We start from the raw sequence: 24,377 nt of genomic DNA on the forward strand, positions 1-24,377 counted from the left end.
CTCCGGGTTATGAGGAACGTCTTATCCCTAACACCTCACTGTTCGCTCAGTTTTCTCTTTTTTCCGCTCATCGAATGGATTCTGGCACTACGTCGATGATCTCGCGGTTGGTTGCTGGTGATCTTGCTTGGTTGAAGGTTTTCTTTCTTCTTATTATGATTTTAGCTCTGATTTCTACTTTTACGGCAGTTTTATCGCCTGAACCGGTGATAAAACCTCCGTTCACCGCCGTTCTTGTGGAGGTTTAGGTGTTGGTTAACTGGTTCTTATTTTCTCCTCTGGTTTTACGTCACGGATTTGTAGGTGATGCCTGGGACGGCGATGGTGCACATTGCTGGAAGTGGAGACCGATTGTTTTCGTTTTCGTGGCGCCTGATCATATCATCCTCCCTTGGTGAAGCCCCTACTAATGGTGATAGTGATTCACCACCCAATTTGGAGGTGACCATTAGTTATGGTTGACGGTCGCGTCACAGTTCTGCCTTCCATCGTCTGGATAGGTGGTCCACGACCCTGCTGCTAGTAAATGCCTGTTGGTTATGGGGTGGTGGAGTGGTATACGCGGGGTTTTCTGCGGGTTGACTAGCCATGTAGTTATGGGGGTGGGTGGAGATCTGGTTTTTGCTCTAGGGTTGGGACGATCATTTTTAGATTGGGACTATTTCGTGGCAGGTTTTAGAAGGTTCGTGAATGTGTGTTTTATGATTTTTGGCATATCAGCGGGTTTCGGCGTTTTTCCGTTACTTTGGTGTATTATCGATGATGGTTTTAGGTTTTTTGTTTTCCGCCCGGTCTCTTTACGGCTAGAATGTCGTTGGTGCTCTTCCTTGGTTCTTTGTTTGGCCTGATGCATGGTGACAATCTCTAACTTGGAGTTTGGTCGTGTTTTGGTTCCTTGAAGATGGTTGGTGGGTCTGTTTTTTGGCTGTTGCTGCTGGTTTTCCGATCGGTTTCCGCAAGTTTTTATGTTTATGTTTTCGTAGTTGTTTAAGTTCATGTTGTATCGGGTATACTTGAAAAGTACTGATGTGCGTGCGTGCGTGCGTGTGTGCAGATTGGTGCTTTTAAATTTATAAAAATTTTTTTATCATCACTACTGTACGAATAAGGATCACAAACCCGATCGGTGTAGTATAGTGATTGGTAAGCGGGTATCATCCCAAGAGAGGCGGGGATTGGTTGGTAGCATGGAGAAGTTTCTCGACTTCTTATATATTTGGCAATTGCTTCAAGAAAAGCAACATTTTTATGACAGATTAATAATTTGGGGGTGTTTTGCTTTTGATAACGAACAAATAAAATAAAATGACAGACAACTGGTTGACAGACAGCTGGTGACTTCATCCCTTCAAGTTGGTTGACACACAGCCGTCGGCTTCATCCTTTCCAGCTGGTGGCTTCATAAAGCCAGCCGTCGGTTGAAAGTGGACAAAGACTGTTCCCGTCCGAAACCTTTTACCTCATTTCTAAGCAAATCCTATTGAGTTTTTAGTCTATAGTGCAATAAGTAAAAATGAACATAAAGATAAATATAATGAAATAAAACTTAAAGCAAATAATACCTTGAATTGAAAGATAAACTTGATAAGTGTTGCAAGAATACAGAATTTGAGTCTTGGAAGAATGTGTTTCCATGTCATCTAGCCAAATTTGCAAACGAATCTAAGCTTGAAAATGTAAAATGACTTGAAAATATGAACTTAATCTATTGGTATAAGAAATTTGAGAGAAAATGTTGTAAACTAGTGTACAAGATGCTCTTCAAATGGCTTGAATTTGGCCATTCTAATATGACAAAAATCAGGTTAGCCGGCGGTTGAGATTCCTCAGTCGGCGGCTCAAAATGGCAGTTTTGATCTTATGTTTAATGCTGACTCCACCCGGTGGTTGGGCCTTCGGTTATGCTCAACTGCTTTAATAATTGGTGCTTGGCCGGCGACTGGGTTTGCCGAGCCTGCTGCTTAAGGCGAGAATCCTGGAAATTCATAATCTGGTCAGGCGCTCCTCTCGTTTCTTCATCAGCCGACGGTTGAAGATGCTCAGCCGACGGCTGGAGTTCAAATCTTGGCGGAATTTTTGTCTTGATTGAAAACGGTGACTGCTTTTTGGATGTCAACCGACGGCTGTGATTCTATATGGTGGCTGGATTCTTGACTTTATTTGATTTTCTCGTTTTCATGTCTTTTTTGGCCTTTTTGCCATTTTATTTGCTCATTTTCTTAACAAAGACTTTAGTAGACCTAAATACATAAAATATGCGATACACATAAAAGGCTACGTTTTGGTGGAAAACTGAGAAGATAGGGCCCTAAAAACATTGTAAAAGTAGGTATAATTTTGGACGAATAAAGTACACACCTCTGAGAATAAATAAATAAAATAATTTTTTTTTAAATAAGATTAGCAAGAAGATAGTTATTACAACATTATAAATAATAAATTAATTAGATCGCGACTAACACCGAACCAACCTTACGCCCAACACCGACCTCGAATATAAAAGGCTTTAATCCCACAATGTAAAAATCTACTTGTCATTCTGGGCGAAGAAAGGAATTCAAGTTAATGGTGTCACATAATATATACCTAAATATAATGATACACTTATTTCTATAGAAATTAAAAATAAAATTTATAACACGGTATGTAGAAACAACTGAGCTATACACCTCAAAAAAGATGTAGTAGTAAATAATGACTCCTTACAGCTCGCACCAATAGTGAAGCAACTGGAAATTGATTGAAAAGGCACAGCCCTGCCGCCCCCTAGTCGCCTACCTACTAGTGTTCTGTATAAGAATGTGCAACTATTCGAAACAAAAAAAAAGTAGAAATGGTTTAGTGTAGCCGTAGAAATGGTTTAGTGTAACAATTTATAAGGTTTTCATTTGTTAATTAACTGTTTCGACAACAAATACATAGTTCAAGAAAAAAGACATAAGTTAATCATTCTTATAATTAAATAATCTAATATACTCACTCCATCTTAAATGTATTGCTCTCGGAAAAAAAAAACACAGTTTAAGAAAAAATGACTGTCATATGTACTTTTTGTTAACTTTTCAGTTTTACTGCTTACCTTTTACCTATCTTTTTTCTTACATGTATAAAGTAGAGAAAAACAAGAACTTTATTATATTATTATTTTTTTTTTATCCATTTTTAGAAGTTAACAATTATGGTGTTTGGCACAAAGCGTTTTGGATTTTTTTTAATGATCTTTTTTTTTTTTTTTTTTTTTTTTGAAAGGCAAACTCACACACCCACCTAAATCTAACTCGAATATATACACCACGAATTGTCCTAAACAGGACTCGAACCCTCAACCTCAAGGTTGTAAGGGTGACCTCGATACCGCTAAGCCATTGGCTCTTTGGTTTTTAATGATCTTTTAACTTCTAGTTTTTTTTGAAAAGCTCATATCTAATTAAAAAGTTTTGTTTGGTTAAAAGAGCATAATGTTTTTAGACCATATATTTTTGTCATTTTACTCTTCAGACATATAAAAATCTAACAGCTATTTTGAAATCAAAGTGAAAAAAAAATGTCTCCATGCGAAAAGCCATTGATTTCTCATTTATATGATATAGGAATTTTCAACTATCACGAAAAGAATCATTTTCTTTTTCTATATATATGGAATAGAAATAACAAATAAAGATCTGGATACTTATCCAACTCATTTAATTATTTTTCAATTAAATAACGGTTCACTAAATTTTGCTTTATCTAAAATTTAGTTCATTTTTAGCTTAGATTTTTAGCTTAGGTTTATTATGTAGAATGAAATTTCATCAATAAGAATTAATAATTAAATATAAATATAAAGAAGGAGTCTCTATGTTGCGTTATCGAGGTCCTCGTTTCAAAAAAAATATGTCACCTTGAGGCTTTGCCAGGGCTAACTAATAAAAAGCTCAGAGTTGGAAGTGATCTTAGAAACTAATCACGGTCTGAGAAAAATTCCAATATTGTATTCGCCTAGAAGAAAAATAAAAATTGCGTTTTTATTATGGTCTTACAGAACGACAATGTTGGTGCATAATCTCGAGTTCTATAATTGTAATGTGTTCTATTCGTATTGTAGTTTACATTTCAGTCGTGTATGAACATTATCGTTAACGTTTGTGTTTGGTATTGATTAATTGATAATGTGAAATGGTTTAGAGCTGTTTGGTTGGCAGCTCAGACCATCGACCGATGGTAGAGACCATCTGTCGAGGGACGAACACTACCAGCCATAGGTCAAAGACCACCTGCCGATGGTCACTGTAATCGTATATATATAGGGAAGTCGGGTTTCATTGTTAGGTTACACACCCTACACCCTATTGCCGTCATAATTCGCTATTACTATTGTCCCAGACCATACCCCAACTGAATACAATCATCAAGGTGTCGATTATATCAACATATTGTTGGTTAGATTGATCCTAAGGTGAAACAAGTATTCGATTCATCCTAGTTTAGTGTTTTCCGCCTCTAATCTAGTAATAACGTTTAATCTAAGATCTTTAGAACGTCTACAAAGTGGTATCAGAGCTGAGGCTTGCTGATCTAAACGTTTTTGAGTCGAATTCATATTCTTTGTTATTAGGGTTTTTGGTCAAAACGGGTTTTTGATTCAAAGTTGTGATTTTACGTGTTAATCTTGTATTTTTCTGGTCATTAGTGTTTCTGGGTTAGTTATCTAAGTTTCTACCTGTTTGTTTTGGGTTTTGAACGTCAAAATCTCTCAAAATCGAAGTTTTTAGTGAAAACCCTAGTTTTTTCTGCCCAGTTTACGTAAGAACTACCCTCGGCCGATCGTCACTGACAATCGATCGTTCGTATCGACCCTCGACCGTTCGTCAATCCCAAATCGACCGACGTCTCATTTAGAACCGGAGGACAGTTTGTCGTATCCTACAGCAGTTTGTCTTTACCATCGGCCGTTAGTCTTTAGACAATCGACGGATCTGTAGCGACCCAACAAAATCGTTATTGACGGCGCCGTCTACTTAGGTCCCTTTACGTGGTCATAAGTATTTAAAACAACGTTTGACCAAAAGTATGTCACATTCATTTCAAAAGTAAGGATGTTTCAAGGTTTACAAAGTAGTTCGACAACTAGTTACATTACGAAGTTTAAAGTACGATTGAAACATATGCGACACAATTTACGAATAAGTCAAGAGACGCTCCACGTATGCATGTATACTCAACATCCAAGCAAGTATCAAAAGTAATGAGCGGAAGCATGTATCACAAAACGTTCAAAGACCTGAGAAAAACATAGAAATCTGTCAACGAAAACGTTGGTGAAATCATAGGTTTAAGTAAGTAAGTACAAATGAATCACAAGATTTATATCATTGAACTAATAGTAAACCATTCTAAAAATTGTTATCACGAGCACCCAATTATCAAGGCTTAACTTTCCATCCATAGAACCCCATCACAATAGTGTTAGAACGTACACTGTTTCTCGAAAATATATTTCATCCGAATAACGGTTGCGAACCGTCCGAATGAGGGTTTGTCAAACCCATATGGCCATACAACATAAGTTCTCGCTTACACCCGACAAGTGTAACTAATGATAATCGAATTGAGGATTTTTGTTCTAACTCGTATGTAGAATGTTTGTTTTTGTACTTGTGTTCACTTTGTAAAATGAAACGTTTATATTTTCTCATCCCAAATATAAGTTTAAAAGAGTAAAAGTGGGACTATGATCTCACCTTGAGTGCACGAGTAAAGAAGTACTTCACAAGTAAACGTGTGCAAGGACAATGTTAGTCTTGACCTAAACAAGTAGGTCGTATCAATATCGGTAAACACGATTGGTCAAAGTGTTCAATTAGTCCTATGGCTCGTTACAACTCGATTATAATAGCATGTGAATCAAATTGTCATGTTTCATGCAAGGTACAAGTATAAAAGCATGTTAGAATGATTGCATAAGTATTTGATTAAGTTTGGACAAAAGTCAACTTTGGTCAAGTCAAAGTCAACGAAAAATTCAACACGTTCGGGTCGGGTCCCGAACTATTTTTCTGAGGTTTTTATTCATATATAAGCATGTTAGAACAAGTTACATGTGAATCGGAGGTGCGTAGCATAGCAAACGTTTTTCAAAATTTGACAATGTAGGTCAGAAGCCAAACACGGCAAATGCCGCGCCGCGACCAAGGAGGGCCGCACCGCGACACTTAACGTGGTCTGGTGCCTGGTCAGTTTCAATTGTTCAAGTCTAAATCCAATCTTCAATTTAGCACAATTCACAAACCGTAAACACTTAGAACACGTATCTTATATCATTGGAAAGGTAATTTGACGAGGAACACAACTAAACACATTTCATCAATCAAAAGCATCATTTGTAAAATTTGAATTTCCAAGTTGAAAGTTCATTAAATGTTCGCCATAAATGCTTTCAAATTCATAAATGCACTTTGATGATTCGAAAAATAAATGCACACATATAATATGCCGTTTCGTAGGTAATTACGCATACAATACAACTAAACACTTACAAACAACATTGCATAGCATTTGGTGCATCAAAAATCCATTTTACTCATATCAAACCCTAACCCAAAATCACAATTTTTGCAATTAAGTTTATGGAGTCTTTCCAAGTCAACATACACATCAAATTGAAGCTAGTGATGCTAGTAACACAATTAATACATGCATTTATAACATCTAACAACATTTAAGCAACCAAATCTCAAGATCAAACACACCAAACTTTCAAGTTCATGCTAGTTACTTAAAATAACGAGATCGAGCATATAAATCACATATTCATGTTAGACTTGAGCCATAGACACTAATTAACACTTTTATAAGTCAAAAACATCAAGAACACAAAATCTAGTATTTTTAGAAAGTTACCCAAACTTGATGAAATCGGTATGGAATTGAAGAGGAAGTTGCAAGGATTCCAAATATGTGATTTGTTTGAATTGATGCTTGTTAGATCTTGAATAGATGATGAATCTTTGTTTTTTGTTTTGAGAGAAAATGTGAAAGTATTAAAGAAAAATAAAAAAAGGAAGGGATAATGAATGGAGGAGGTGGGTGTTGACTAGTCCATCTAGTCACACCTTTGATCAATTGACGAAACTAGTCCCTCGAGTTCGGTTGCGGGTGCGTGAATTACCTAAACGAATTATTTTTAGAACGCATTATAATGGAAGGTGTTATAATTATATAACGGACTTTAGAATAATTAAACAGAAAGTAAATGGAAAAAGGCGGGATGTTACATTACCTACTCCTTAAAAGAAATTTTGTCCCGAAATTTAAGTAGGCGTAGTAGTCGTTGTTTCTCCCTCGAGTTCTTGCGTTTTCGAATCCACGAATAAATGAGGGTACTTCCTTTGCATTTGATCTAGTCTTTCCCAAGTAAACTCGGGTCCCCTTTTGGCGTTCCAACGGACCTTGACAATTGGAATTCTGCTTTGTTTTAGCGTTTTGACGGAGTGGTCCACAATTTCAACCGGTTCCTCTACGAAATGAAGTTTGTCATCAATAGTAAGCTCCTCGAAAGGGATGACGAGTTCGGGTTCGGCAAGGCACTTCTTCATATTTGATACGCGGAAAGTAGGATGAACGGAGCTCAGTTGAGGCGGAAGATCTAAATGATAAGCAACGGTTCCAACACGCTCCAAGATTTCAAAAGGACCAATATACCGCGGATTTAGCTTCTTGCATTTCCCGAAATGGATTACACCTTTCCAAGGTGCGACTTTTAACATTACGTGATCACCGACTTGAAATTCAAAGTCGTTGCGTCGTTTGTCGGTATAGCTCTTTTGACGACTTCGGGCCATCCTAAGCCTATCTCGGATTTGAACGATCTTCTCGGTTGTTTCATGAATGAGTTCGGGTCCGGTGATTTGTGTGTCGCCTACTTCGGCCCAACAAAGAGGTGAAGAGCATTTACGACCATATAACGCTTCGAAGGGTGCGGCGTTGATACTCGCGTGATAACAATTGTTGTAGGAGAATTTGGCGAGAGGTAAGTGCTTATTTCAAGCTTTTTCGAAATCAATAACGCAAGCTCGTAGCATGTCTTCCAAAGTTTGAATTGTGCGTTCACTTTGTCCATCGGTTTGCGGATGATATGCGGTGCTCATGTCTAAACGCGTTCCCAACGCTTCTTGTAAGGTACGCTAAAATCTAGAAACAAAACGGCCATCTCGGTCGGAAATAATCAATAAGGGTACTCCGTGATGGGCGACGATCTCTTTAATGTAAAGTTGTGCAAGTTTCTCCATTTTGTCAGTTTCCTTCATGCCTAGGAAGTGCGCGGATTTGGTGAGACGGTCAACAATAACCCAAATAGTATCATAACCGCCCACCGTCTTTAGTAGTTTGGTGATAAAATCCATCATTATCCTTTCCCACTTCCATTGCGGGATTTTGGGTTGTTGAAGTAGTCCGGACGGTCTTTGATGTTCGGCTTTGACTTTGGAGCAAGTTATTCATTTTCTAACATAAGTAGCGATGTCCCTTTTAATGTTCGGCCACCAATATTGTTCCTTGAGGTCGTGGTACATCTTATTGGCACCGGGGTGAATCGAGTATCGTGACTTGTGGGCTTCATCTAGAATGAGGTTTCGTAAATCCCCATAACTAGGCACCCAAATCCTTCCGGCGAAATATCAGAGTCCGGTCTCCTTAACTTCGAATCGAGAGGTGAGGACGTTCAAGTGTTCGAGAGAGATGTTTTCATCCTTGAGAGCCTCGTCTTGGGCTACACGAATTTGACTATTGAGATTGGTGTGGATGGTGATGTTTAAAGCTCGGATGCGAAGAGGCACCGCTCTTTCTTTTCGACTTAAGGCATCGGCTACTACGTTTGCCTTCCCGGGATGGTAACGAAGCTCGCAATCGTAATCGTTTAAGGTTTCAATCCACCGTCGTTGTCTCATGTTTAGTTGCTTTTGATCGAAGATGTGTTGAAGGCTTTTGTGATTGGTGAAGATAGTACACTTGGTTCTATAAAGATAGTGTCTCCACATTTTAAGTGCTAAGACAACGGTTCCGAGTTCGAGATCATGTGTCGTGTAGTTTCGTTCATGAATTTTGAGTTGTCGAGAGGCATAATCAATGACTTTCTTTCGTTGCATCAATACGCACCTAAAACCATGTTTCGAGGCATCGCAATATACAACAAAATCATCATTTCCTTCGAGAAGTGATAAGATAGGAGCGGTGGTTAGCTTTGTCTTCAAGATTTGAAACGCGGATTTTTGCTCAGTCGCCCAAATGAATTTCTTTCCCTTGTGAGTTAACGCGGTTAGAGGACGAGCAACCAAGGAGAAGTTTTCGATGAATCTACGATAGTATCCGGCGAGACCCAAGAATTGACGTATGTGAGTAGGAGTAGTAGGAGTTTTCCATTTGCTAATGGCTTCGATTTTTGAAGGATCGACCTTAATACCTTGATCGCTTACAACATGACCAAGAAATTGAACTTCCTTCAACCAAAATTCACACTTGGAGAATTTGGCGTAGAGTCGTTCTTGTCTAAGAAGTTCGAGTACGAGTCGGAGGTGTTGTTCATGCTCTTCTTCGCTTTTAGAATAGACCAAGATATCATCGATGAATACAATAACGAACTTATCGAGATACGGTTTGCACACGCGGTTCATAAGATCCTTGAATACCGCTGGTGCGTTAATGAGACCAAATGGCATGACAAGGAATTTGTAATTACCATAGCGAGTACGGAAAGCGGTTTTGGAGACATCTTCCTCCTTAACCCTTAGTTGTTGATAACCCGAGCGGAGATCAATTTTTGAATATACACGAGACCCTTGTAATTGATCAAAGAGGTCGTCGATGCGTGGAAGAGGATATCAGTTTTTAACCGTCAATTTATTTAGTTCACGATAATCGATGCACATTCGTAGGGATCCATCTTTCTTTTTAACAAACAAAATCGGAGTGCCCCATGGTGAATGGCTAGGTTGGATAAAACCACGATCAAGTAGTTCTTGGATTTGACTTTGCAATTCTTGCATTTCGGAGGGATCAAGTCTATACGGTGCACATGCTACGGGTGCGGTTCCTGGAATAAGATCGATTTGAAATTCGACCGGTCGATGAGGTGGAAGACCCGGCAATTCGTCGGGGAATACATCGGAAAAGTCACTAACAATTGGCACATCATCGATATGATTCTCGTCAGTTTCAACTTTCTTAACGTGGGCTAGAATCGCGAAACAACCTTTACGAAGGTACTTTTCAACTTTAAGGCCCGAGACGAGGTTGAGTCCGGTGCAACTCTTATCGCCATAGACAATCAAGGGTTCACCATTCTCTATAGGAATTTGAATCGCTTTAAGATCACAAAGGATGTCAGATTTCGTTTTGGTTAACCAATCCATACCAATGATTACATCGAAGCTCCCTAGTTCTATGGGTATCAAATCAATTTCAAACTCTTTACCCATTAAGTTTAACGTACACCCCCGATAAAATTTGTCGGCACTCAATAGTTTCCCGTTGGCCACTTCAATGGTATAAATAGTATCTAGTGGGAGTGGTGGAGTGCTAAAAGAATGAGTCAAAGTCTTGGATACAAAACTCTTATCGGCACCCGAATCGAATAAGCATGAGACATAAGAATTGTTGAGAAGAAACGTACCCGTGACTAGTTCATTGTCATCTCGGGCTTCCTCGGTGTTAATGTTGAAAGCTCGGCCGCGCGTGTTGGGGCTATCTTTCTTCTTCGGGCATGCATTTCTATAATGGCCCGTTTGGCCACATTCGTAACAAGTGACCGTCTTTGGTGCATTGGGCCCCTTTCTAGCGACGGGGGCGGCACTTTTACATTCATTGGCCTTATGACCAATTCCTTGGCATCGATGGAAAATTAGCTTGCTACATTCACCAAAGTGATGCTTGTTGCATTTGTTGCAAAGAGGTAGGTTTCCAGCATAACCCTTCTTGCCGTCGGAGGTGAAAGGCTTCTTGGCAAAGTTGTTGTTGCTTGATTGGGGGGCTTCCCATTTTCTTTTGTTGTTACCCGACTTATCCTCGGCTTTAGGTGCCGACACTACAATTTCGTCCACCGTTTCTATCAATTTGCGGGCCATGTTCAAAGCTTCTTGATGATTAGTGGGTTTGGATGACATGAATCCGTGTTTGATGCTCTTTGGAAGACCATCCATGTAAAGTTCAACCCTTAAGGATTCGGGGTTCACAAGGTTTGGGCACATCAAGGCTAGTTCGGAAAATCGTTGATTATAGGCCTTGAGATCATTTTCGACCGCTTTCAAAGTTCTTAGCTCTTATTCGAGCCTTCGGGTTTCTTCACGAGGGAAATATTCGACGATCATCTTTTCCCTTAAGTCGGCCCAAGAGAGGGCGTGAGCTTCATCGGTACCCACCGATTGTACATAGGTGTTCCACCATGTGAGGGCGACACCGGCGATAGTGTAAGTGGAGTATTTGACTTTATCTTGGTCCCGACAACCGCTTATGCTAAAAACAGCCTCCGTTTGTTCGAACCATCGAGTGAGAGTAACCGGTCCCCCGGTCCCATCAAAAGTATGAGGTTTGCACCCCATGAAGGCTTTGTAGGAGCACCCTTCGCTTGAGTTACCGGCCCCTTGATTGTTGTTGTTGTTGTGGTTGTTGTTATTGTTGTTGTTGGAGGAGTGACCGGCCATGGCCGCATCCACGGCGGTGGCTATCATCCGTTGAAGGGCTTGTTTGGGAGTCTCATGGCGTGGCACTCGGCGAGAAGGCATTGTTCCTTCAAAACACAAGAATATCGTTGATTAGTATTCTTAATAATACTAACCGTGATATGGAATAAAGATAGAGAGAAAATTTTTCCTTCACTCGCCTTAAATTCTTTATGTCATAATGTCAGAACGTTCATATGAGTCACCGCAATATAATCCTGGAAATTATATTACCCTGATTCATATGTGCATTCGACATCATTTCATATAGTCAAGGTGGCATGTCAATCAAATTAAACAACGTGAGATTAAGATGAAATAAGAGTTAGATATGAGTAGAAACGTTTGAGTATAAATGCACAAGTAGTCAAGTAATTCCTACTTCAAGTCTATATGCCGGTTGTAGTCTAGACTCACTAATGTACCCTATGACTCGGGGTTGACACCAATGAACTCTAAATCCCTACAACCAACGCTCTGATACCATCTGTAGCGACCCGAAAAAATTGTTATTGACGGCACCATCTACTTAGGTCCCTTTACGTGGTCATAAGTCTTTAAAACAACGTTTGACCAAAAGTATGTTGCATTCATTTCAAAAGTAAGGATGTTTCAAGATTTACAAAGTAGTTCGACAACTAGTTACATTACTAAGTTTAAAGTACGATTGAAACATATGCGACACAATTTAAGAATAAGTCAAAAGACGCTCCACGTATGCATGTATACTCGACATCCAAGCAAGTATCAAAAGTAATGAGCGGAAGCATGTATCACAAAACGTTCAAGGACCTGAGAAAAACATAGAAATCTGTCAACAAAAACGTTGGTGAAATCATAGGTTTAAGTAAGTACAAATGAACCACAAGATTTATATCATTGAACTAATAGTAAACCATTCTAAAAATTGTTATCACGAGCACCCAATTATCAAGGGTTAACTTTCCATCCATAGAACCCCATCACAATAGTGTTAGAACGTACATTGTTTCTCGAAAATATATTTCATCCGAATAACGGTAGCGAACCGTCCGAATGAGGGTTTGTCAAACCCATATGGCCATACAACATAAGTTCTCGCTTACACCCGGCAAGTGTAACTAATGATAATCGAATTGAGGATTTTTGTTCTAACTCGTATGTAGAATGTTTGTTTTCGTACTTGTTTTCACTTCGTAAAATGAAACGTTTATGTTTTCTCATCCCAAATATAAGTTTAAAAGAGTAAAAGTGGGACTATGATCTCACCTTGAGTGCACGAGTAAAGAAGTACTTCACAAGTAAACGTGTGCACGGACAATGCTAGTCTTGACCTAAACAAGTAGGTCATATCAATATCGGTAAACACGATTGGTCAAAGTGTTCAATTCGTCCTATGGCTCGTTACGACTCGATTATAATAGCATGTGAATCAAATTGTCATGTTTCATGCAAGGTACAAGTATAAAAGCATGTTAGAATGATTGCATTAGTATTTGATTAAATTTGGACAAAAGTCAACTTTGGTCAAGTCAAAGTCAACAAAAAGTCAACACATTCGGTTCGGGTCCCGAACAATTTTTCTGAGGTTTTTACTCATATATAAGCATGTTAGAACAAGTTACATGTGAATCGGAGGTGCGTAGCATAGCAAACATTTTTCACAATTTGACAATGTAGGTCAGAAGCCAAACACGGCAAATGCCGCGCCGCGACCAAGGAGGGCCGCGTCACAACCAATTAGGTTTGCGCCGCGACACTTAACGTGGTCTGGTGTCTGGTCAGTTTCAATTGTTCAAGTCTAAATCCAATCTTCAATTTAGCACAATTCACAAACCGTAAACACTTAGAACACGTATCTTATATCATTGGAAAGGTAATTTGACGAGGAACACAACTAAACACATTTCATCAATCAAAAGCATCATTTGCAAAAATCGAATTTCCAAGTTGAAAGTTCATTAAATGTTCACCATAAATGCTTTCAAATTCATAAATGCACTTTGATGATTCGGAAAATAAATGCACACATATAATACACCGATTCGTAGGTAATTACGCATACAATACAACTAAACACTTACAAACAACATTGCATAGCATTTGTTGCATCAAAAATCCATTTTACTCCTATCAAACCCTAACCCAAAATCACAATTTTTGCAATTAAGTTTATTGAGTCTTTCCAAGTCAACCTACACATCAAATTGAAGCTAGTGATACTAGTAACACAATTAATACATGCATTTATAACATCTAACAACATTTAAGCAACCAAATCTCAAGATCAAACACACCAAACTTTCAAGTTCATGCTAGGTACTTAAAATAACGAGATTGAGCATATAAATCACATATTCATGTTAGACTTGAGCCATAGACACTAATTAACACTTTTATAAGTCAAAAACATCAAGAACACAAAAACTAGTGTTTTAAGAAAGTTACCCAAACTTGATGAAATCGGTATGGAATTGAAGAGGAAGTTGCAAGGATTCCAAATATGTGATTTATTTGAATTGATGCTTGCTAGATCTTGAATAGATGATGAATCTTTGTTTTGTGTTTTGAGAGAAAATGTGAAAGTATTAAACAAAAATGAAAAAGAAAGGGATAATGAATGGAGGAGGTGGGTGTTGACTAGTCCATCTAGTCACACCTTTGATCAATTGACGAAACTAGTCCCTCGAGTTCGGTTACGGGTGCGTGAATTACCTAAACGAATTATTTTTAGAACGCGTTTTAATGGAAGGTGTTATAATTATATAACAGACTTTAGAATAATTAAATGAAAAGTAAACGGAAAAAGGCGGGATGTTACACGATCGTCTCCTACCATCGACCGACAGTCACCTCCATCGACCGAAAGACTTTATAGTTATACTCAGCTACTTAAGTCTACACCATCGGCCTTTCGTCTACGACCTCCGACCGATAGTCAAGGACCTCCGACCGATTGTCTAACACTCGGCCGACGCTCTTTTGTGATAGAATCTTAAAACAGTCTTCAATTAACTTTAATTTGTTAAAATGTCGAACACTAATGAGCAAGTAACAAATGAATACAGTGTCTTAGTAATTGCACCAGGACTTCACAAATTACTACTTTCCGAAGATGAGTCTGGATCTACCAATAAGGTTCCCAAACTTGATAATCTAAAGGACTTTTTGGATTGGAAGGCGCGTTTTATGATATATTAGAACAGTATTGATTCTAGACTGTGGGAGTTGATAGAGAATGAATATGCTTGGCCAAATGGAGGGGATAGGGAACCAAAGGAAACGTCAGAGTTTAATCCTGCAGAGCGAGAACAGTATAACTTGGAATGTAAGTGCTACACTCAGTTAACTCAGGCAGTATCTAAGGAAATCTTTTCCCATTTCAAAAACAGGAACAAGACCTCGCATACACTTTGGCTTGCTCTTCAATTAGCCACAGAGGGTACAGCTACTTACCGTGCCACTAAGGGTAAGGTTTTGAAAGATGAATAGAGAGTATTCGCAGCTCTTCCCTCCGAGAGTCTTGGGAAAACCTTAGAAAGATATCGTCTGCTGGTTGCAGAAATGACAGATTATGGAATAGACATATCGGATGATAAAGCAGTTAGAGTGTTGAAAGATGGTCTTCCTGAAAAATGGGACAACGAAATTGAAAAGATTCAGAACAGGTACACTGCATCTGGTCGTGCGTTAACCCTGACAGCTTTTACATCCAAGCTGATGGAAAAGGATATTTAGGTTGAGGCAAAAAGGAAGAGACTTGGTACTCTAGCGGCAGCTTCAACTGTTGGGTCATCTTCAAGAGGTCATGCTCCATTGCAAACAGCTTTCATCTTAACCAAAGCATCACAGACCTCGGCACCACAGTCAGAGTCAGGGTATTTCAATGCAAAGTCTCAAGCCCTGAAGTCAACTGCTAAACTTATTGATTTCAGGGTTCTGCAACAGTCTCAATCACCAGTGATCAAAACAGATAATATCAAGAAGAGGCCTTGATGTGTGCAGCGGTGTATACGAAATACTATTATTTTTACTACGAAATACTACGAAATATTACACAAGTTTTATTAATTTACATATGAGATATACCTAAACCTTGCTACAACACTTATAGACAGTGTACCTAATCGTAGAGTAGTGTAGTTTTTAGTAAGTCCTGTTCGTTCCACAGGGAGACGGCTTATTGCGTACACTATATTTTTAAACAATTATATTTGTATAAATAAATATATATATTAGTAATATAGTAGTATTATTATTATTATTATAAAAGGGGTGTTTTACCGTTTAATGACCGGTTTGTCGATTTTAAATAAAGTGTAAAGATAAATGACGATAATATAAATGACAGAATTTAAATTGCGATAAAGTAAATTACAGTAATTAAAATGATAGTAAATAAAGGTACGATGAAATATGAAATAAAAGTATTATGCTTATTTAAACTTCCGTAATCATGATGTTTGCCGTTTTAATTTTAATTAATTGTTACCCGGGTTAATTGTCCTTTATCCTGGCTTATTTGATACCTATATGGGTTTTGCCCATAATAGTCCATCGGTCATAATTATAATATGCTTGTCAAATTAACTTTATTCCCGAAGTCAAATATTCCAACTAATTAGGGATTCGAACGGTAATAAGGTTTTAATACTTTGTTAATAATTACACCAGGTTATCGACTGCATGTAATCCAAGGTTTTAATACTTTGTTAACAATTACACCAATTATCCTTTGTAATCCAACCCTATTTTAATTATTCCATGATATATTAATTTATCCACTTGGCCAAAATGAATAATCAATTACCCAATCCAATTGATTAATTAAATAATTGTAAACGATGTCGTATAAACATCACTAAATAGGACATTCGTAATCAATTTAATAATTATTAGATTAACTAATTTGAAGATAGGTTCGACAGGTTCTAATGAGTTGTCATTCAATTAGACAATACCCCCTACATATTAATAGTCAATAGTCCAATGTTCACAAGTGTCGGTCTTTTGTCCAAACCCGAATTATGGTACAAAATCCGATAACCCCGTCTTAATATTTAGCCCAACATCATGATTACTTCGGCTCAAATAAGCATAATAATAACTTAGTTACGAGACATTAATTTAAAAAGGAAGAACATAGCTTACAGTGATTATTTATCGCGTAGCGTTACCCGGACAGAGTTTCGACTTAAAACCCGTAAAACATTTCTTACAATAACTCAACTAAACCATAACTTTATTATTAAAATTAACATAAATTAAAATTATAATATATATATATATATATATATATATATATATATATATATATATATATATATATATATATATATATATATATATATATATATATATATATATATATATATATATATATATATATATATATATATTAAGTTTACAGAGGAAGAAAAAAAAATGGTGTGTTTTACATTTGCTGAAAACGTTGCCTTTTATAGCACCTGACCCAACTTTTGGGGCCATGTGATCGCATGGCCTGGGTGTGTTAATCCCATGCGATCGCATGGTGACTGGTACCAGCTCACTTTCCCTTGTTTTCTAGCTTGTCGACATATTTATTAAATATATATATATAATTTATATAATTTATATTAATTATATATATTATATTATATTCTTGTGCATAGTTGACTCGTAATTTTAGGACCGTTGACTCACGCGTTGATGCTCGATTTATGTCTCATTTTCGGATTTTCGAACGTCCTTTCGTACGCGTAGATATCGTGTACTTTGCGTTCCGCGGCTCGTACTCTTGTCATTTTTAGACGTTTCTTATCAATAAATGGAACCACTTGAATTATATCTTGTTCATTTGAGCTTTTTGGTCATTTGCGTCTTTAAATCGTCATTTTCTTCTTTTGTCTTCGCACTTATTTATTTAAACGAATATTACATAAAAATAGAACAATTGCAACTAAAAGGTTTACATATTGGAAGGATATTGCGCCTAAACATATGTTCATTTAGAGCACTATCAAATATCCCCACACTTGAACGTTGCTTGTCCTCAAGCAATACAGAACTTGAAAGAAAATCACACTTCACTTGAATCACTTTTTTATTCTCACACTTTATACATCAGTGATTTTGATACGGCGGTATAAATAATGATAGTAACGATGTGGTTTACAGTCTCACACGACTATGAAAATTTAGATCATTTAAGGAAATTGGATCTTTATGAAAACATTTGATCTTTTGAAAATTCATTCTAGCTTTTACCCTAGATAAGTTTTTCAGAATAACCCTTCACCGGTGTTTGCAAAATATTTTTGTGGGTTTCTAGGGTTTCAGATTTTAAAAGTTTAGCTCAAAACTTGTGGTTTTGTGTCACCCACTTGCTAATCCTTGTATTAGGAAAGCACATGTCCAGTATACTTGCTCCGTATATTACCTTTTGGTAAACTACCATCCGGTTGTAAAGAAAAGCGTTGAACAAGCAACTGTTAAGGCAATGTCTAATGACATGCAGATGTTCATGGTCTACAACATGTCAGATGCAATTACTATCCTTTGTAGGAGAAATAGTAAAGATCACCCTATAATTTTTCGGTCTGGCACAAGGTCCTGTCTTCGACCATGCTATGCAATCACCGTTCTTACGGTTGACACCCGATTTGGTTCAAGTGACCTAATGAATTCCAGGTGAATTCCTAGGATTTTACGTTCAATGGTAATGAACGCATTGAAAATGGGTTTTCAGAAAACAAATCGGTTTTAATTTTGATCAAAATATTTTCTCGTTCAAGTTCGAGTTCAGATATCATTGAATTTCATGAGTTTGTAATTCTCAATTTTAAAGTCAATCTCAAGGATTGAGTAATATCAGGCTTAAAAGTTGATTTTTAATCTTTAAGGAGATTATCCTTTCTGGGGGTCTGATTCATTAGTCTTATCAAGCTAATTTGCACGGCTCCCTCCCCATTTTACGAGACAGATCCTCTCATGGTTAGGATAAGTCTGACCACATGGCGACCCTGTTTGATGCTGAGGTCCGTGGATTTCCTGCTGATTTTAGAGATGACTTTTCTAGATTTTTCGTCAACCTACAGCTGGTCTGGACGACAACTTCCTGACTTAAATCAAGAAGCGCGTGTCTTTTTTGGAAGACTTTACTTCCTTTTAATGATGGAATTGATTCATAGTGTAGATCCATCTATTCTTTCAAAGGTATTACAATAAATTGGATAAAACTGATTAGTTTAGTCCAAAGCAAAAGTACCTGCAATAATCTGTACCAAATATGTGATATGTGTTTTAAAGAAACTGGTAAATTCTTCCCACACTTAGCTTTTATTTATTCTTTTCTTTGCCTTTTTATTCTCTTCTATTCCATTTTAAATGAATTCAAGCATTTTGGGTTGTTTCTCCATTTATGTTCTCTCTGAGGTAACAATAATTTCGGCATTAACACCTAGTTTTATCGTTCATAAATATGTATAAACATGATTTTGAATTCATTTAGTTGAAAATTTTTCAAATTTTCACAAAATTTGGCAATTAAACTAAGTGTAAACCCGAGAGAATTTATAACCCTTCCCCACACTTGGGATCATGCAATGCCCTCATTTGCATGAAATCAGACTATAATTATAAATTCATGAGGGTGATTAGTGTAGAAAAGTGATTAAAAATACCAAGTTTGCAAACATATTATTTTATATCACATTTGATATTTTGCGTCTTGTCGTCAAAATTAGTAGCTTTTGCTGAATTTTAATGTCAGTCTTTGAAAATGCACTGTTTTACCCTGTTTTGTACATAAGATAAACTACAAACATATATATAATATAAATATTTTTTATTTTTTATTTTTTTATAAAACCTTTATTTATTAAAATAATTTAAATGAATAATTTTTTAAAATTTTGTTTCCTTTTACTTTAGGTAGTTTCGGTATGTTTACCTAGTCCGTCCCTTGAAAAAATTTAAAATTTTTCATTTTTTAAGGCGATTGTTTTAAAAGCAAAGATTTTTGGGTTTTTTTAATTTTTTTGGTATACTTTAGATCAATAAAATTAAAAATAATGATAACAAAATTTTTTGCCCCGTCCTCGGGTAAAGCAATTTCGATTCTATGATCTAGTCTTTAACTTACGACGAATTTTAGAAATCATTATTTAAACTTAATGAAATAAAGTAAATTTTGTTTTTAAATTCACACAAAACTTAAATTTAAAAAGCGTATTAATTTCATACAAACCTACAAAACAGAAAAAAAAAATCAGAATGGGGGGAGAAAACTAGTTCTTTAGTGTCTGCTAGTGAAAAAGACCAATCGGATTCCATTCTCAGAACTACAGAACAGAACAACTAACTCTAGACAACGTTTTCTTTTTAGAACATTTGAATCTCCCCACACTTAGGTAGCTGTGGTGTCGAAATTGTGATTAACTTCATCGTCAATTTCTTTTGGACCATAATCAACTTGCATATCTGTGACTTTTTCTTTAAGCCATTGGTCGGATTCCTGTGTAACATCCACAAATTCAACTAGTTTCGCCTTTTCTTTAGGCGATAGATTGGATACTAACCGGTTACATAACTTAAAGTTCCCCTTGGTTCTAGCATCGCGAATCTGTTTAATAAGTTTCTTCATTGAACTATTAATAACGGGGTCATTTAATTTCATATCAACAACGGGGTTCTTTGTTATCAGGTCATCATTAGGTGTTACTTCATCTTCCCTACACTTAGGCGTTTTATTATTGTTAAGCACTACCGTTGGAGTTGGTAAAACAACATGGTTCTTACCAATCGTTTTTGTTGGTTCAACGGTTTTGGTTGGTGGAGATTTAGTCTTTCGACAAACAAAGGTGACCGATTTGTCACCATCACTAAGTGTCATTCTACCCTTTCTTACATCAAATAATGCCTCGGTGGATGCTAAGAATGGTCGACCTAAAGTTAGAGGAATTTTTGGGTCCTCTTCTATGTCAATGACAATAAATTCGACTAAAAAGGTTAAATTACCTACTTGAACGGGTAGGTTGTCAGCAATTCCAACTGGGTGCTTAATGGTTTGATCAAAGAGTCTAACACTCATTTTCATTGGACTTAACTCACCTACTCCTAATCTCTTATATAATGAAAGAGGCATAACACTCACACTCGCACCTAAATCTGCTAGTGCATCATACATGACACAATCACTAAGTAGACAAGGAACAAAAAATTCACCCGGATCACCCAACCTGGGTGGAACGTTTGGTGGAACTATCTTTACCGGGTTTATCTTTACAGTTTTTGTTTCTTGTACTTTCTTATTCTTCTTCTTCTTTCCAGAGGTATCACAAACTTTATTACCTATTACTTGCTCATACTCAACTCCTTTTCTTGGAAATGAGATGGGTGGTATGTATGGTGCCACCACTGGCTTTACATACTCGGGTGGTGGTGGTGGTGTAACTTCTTCATTGTTACTCACATCGAAAACCTTCCCATCTTCTGATGATGGTTTTTCAGAATTTGTTGACACCATATTAACATTCTCATTCCGAGGATTTACTTCAGTGTTACTCGGTATCTTTTCTTGTTCCCTCTCACTCATCATGCTAGCAAGAGTATCTACGTGTTTTTCTAGATTTAAAATGGAAGCTTTTTGAGTTCTTAATGACTGATCAAACCTCTCATTTGTTTGGGTTTGAGATGTAATAAATTGTGTTTGAGATTCCATTAGCTTTGCCATCATTTCTTCTAGATTTGACTTTTTCTCTTCGGTTTGTTGTGGTGGTTTATATAAGCTAGGTCTTTGTTGATTGAAAGTGTTTTTTTGAGTTGGTTGGTTATTCGGACCTTGTTGGTTGTACGAGTTGTTGTTTGGTCCATTTGGATTATAAAGAATGTTTTGATTTCGATTAAAGTTTGGCCTTGGCTGTTGATAATTATTTTGATAATTATTTCCCGGCCTTTGGTTTATGTAGGAAACATTCTCTCGTTGTTCCATCGTTTGCTCAATGTGACAATCTTTCATTAAGTGTGGTCCACCGCATTGCTCACAACCGATTCGTATTGCGTGAATATCTTTAGTCATCTTTTCCATTCGTCTCTCGAAAGCATCTATTTTTGCATAAACGGAATCAAAGTCATGACTAGAATTGGCTCTAACCGCTTTAGATGAACGAAAAATATCTTTTTCCTGATGTCACTCACGTGAGTGGGAGGCTATGTTATCAATGATTTTGTGAGCTTCAGTTGCGGTTTTCTTCATAATGGAACCACCAGCTGCTGTGTCGATGTCTTTTCGTGTAGCAACGTCGACACCTTAGTAGAATATTTGTACTATTTGATAAGTATCTAAACCGTGTTGAGGACATCCTCTCAACAACTTTTTGAAACTTGTCCACGCCTCATATAATGTTTCATTTGGCTTTTGCGTGAACGTAACAATTTCTCCTTAAAGTCTTACGGCTTTAGATGCCGGAAATAATCTTTTAAGAAATTTTTCAACTAAAACATCCCATATATCAATTGCACCTTCGGGTAATGATTCTAACCACTCTTTGGCTTCTCCCTTTAAAGTCCAGGGAAATAATATGAAATAGATCTGTTCATCCTCAACTTCTCTGATTTTGAATAGAGTATCGATCCTATTAAAGATTTGAAGATGTTCGTTTGGATCTTCTTTTGACGTACCACTAAATTGGCATTGATTAGTTACCATGTGTAGGATTTGTCCTTTGAATTCATATTCTGGCGCGTTAATGTCTGGTTTAATAATGGCATGTCCTTGGCCAGTGCGTGTAGCTCTCATTCGATCTTCCATACTTAGAGGTTCCGTTATTTCCATATTTGAAATTGTTGAATCCGAATCACTAGAAGATTCTGATTTAACGGTTTGTGGTTCAGGAGGAATGATTAGTGTTTCTGGATCTTGGAATTGTCCTTGAATATCCTCCGGGTTCTCAATTGTGAGGTCGGGTTCAAAAAATGGATTATGGGAAATTTGAATCGGAGTACTTGGTCGACTTGATGATAATTCTAAAGAAAAATCAATAGCGGCAATATTAGCTAGATGTCTTGATCGAGTTACAGGTGGTGAACGTATGAAAGGTGGTGAACGTTTTGCTCGGTGCATTCACTGAATATCTTATTAGTTATAAAGATAAAAATTATTAAAGTTATCAAATTAATAGACTTTTCTGATTTTGCCCACGTTTCGAATAGCCAATAGATGCAGTAGGTAGCCAGGACCCTTTAAATCGGAAGCCCACAACTCGCCACTAATTTTCGTTGAAATTTTGAAATAAAAATCTATGTCCTAAAAACTAGAGCTTAGAAATGAAAAAGAAAAAGAAACGCGTCGAAAAACGTCGAAAAATAAAAATAAGAAAGAAAAACGTCGAAACTTAAAAGTCTAAAAATTAAATCTAAAAAGTTGCGCTTAAAGGTATTAAAACTTTAAATGCAATTCTATATCCAAAACGGCAATAACTTAATTAGGCACTAAAATAAATAAAAGGCGTCGCACAATACTAAAGCGCCTAAATCTTAATTCTAAAGAAAAAGCACTTAAGGGATTTTACGGCAAAGCCTAAAAATCTAGAAGTATAAAAATAACTACAGCAAAACTAAACTTAAAACTAAATACGAACGACAATATAAAAATTATGAATTTAAACGAATAAAAAGATACAAAATATCCAAATAAAACTAAAGTTATAAAAATACAATTTTATAAAAATATTATTTATATATTTTTTTATATAGAAGTATTAGTCTATATATATAATAATAATAATATTTAAACTTAATATTACAAAATATATATTAAAACTAAAAACTAAATAATATTATAACTAAACCCTAACTAAATTATATTTAAAATATTAAAACCCTAATCGTAATTAATACGTCCGAGGTATGTGGCCTGCCAACTGATCTCATGCGACCGCATGAATATTTCTCTTCTGGGTCATGCGATCGCATGGCCCAATAATCCAAAACTGCTTCGGGCTTCTTAAACTGACTCGGCCCAATTCTATTTATTAATTTTTTTTTCTGAATTTAATTTTCACAAAATAAATAAAGAAAATATTTATAGAATATTTATATAAAATATAATAAACTTATATTTTAAAATCTTAAAAATAAAATTACTTGTTAATATTATATATAAAATCTTTAAAATATAATTTTTTTAACACTTATTATAAATATAAAATATTTTTACGAAATAAGAAATAATATATTTTTACAAAAATATAGTTTTATTAAAATATAGCGTTTTTTACCGAGTCCCCGGCAGCAGTGCCAAAAACTTGATGTGTGCAGCGGTGTATACGAAATACTATTATTTTTACTACGAAATACTACGAAATATTACACTTTATTAATTTACGGATGGGATATACCTAAACCTTGCTACAACACTTATAGGCAGTGTACCTAATCGTAGAGTAGTGTAGTTTTTAGTAAGTCCGGTCCGTTCCACAGGGAGACATCTTATTGCGTAAACTATATTTTTAAACAATTATATTTGTATAAATAAATATATATATTAGCAATATAGTAGTATTATTATTATTATAAAAGGGGGGTTTTACCGTTTAATGACCGATTTGTCGATTTTAAATAAAGCGTAAAGATAAATGACGATAATATAAATGACAGAATTTAAATTGCGATAAAGTAAATTGCAGTAAATAAAATGACAGTAAATAAAGGTACGATGAAATA

At 36.3% G+C, this 24,377-nt stretch overlaps 1 non-coding gene across 1 annotated transcript; it reads left to right on the forward strand.

Moving 5' to 3' along the window:
• Window positions 1-21,997: 21,997 nt before the first annotated feature.
• Window positions 21,998-22,104, forward strand: LOC139873860 (small nucleolar RNA R71). Its single transcript, XR_011767574.1, has one exon. It is a non-coding gene; the product is annotated as a small nucleolar RNA R71 (small nucleolar RNA).
• Window positions 22,105-24,377: the final 2,273 nt, after the last annotated feature.

This window comes from Rutidosis leptorrhynchoides, chromosome 10, assembly GCF_046630445.1.
Source record: "Rutidosis leptorrhynchoides isolate AG116_Rl617_1_P2 chromosome 10, CSIRO_AGI_Rlap_v1, whole genome shotgun sequence".
Lineage (NCBI taxonomy): Eukaryota > Viridiplantae > Streptophyta > Magnoliopsida > Asterales > Asteraceae > Rutidosis > Rutidosis leptorrhynchoides.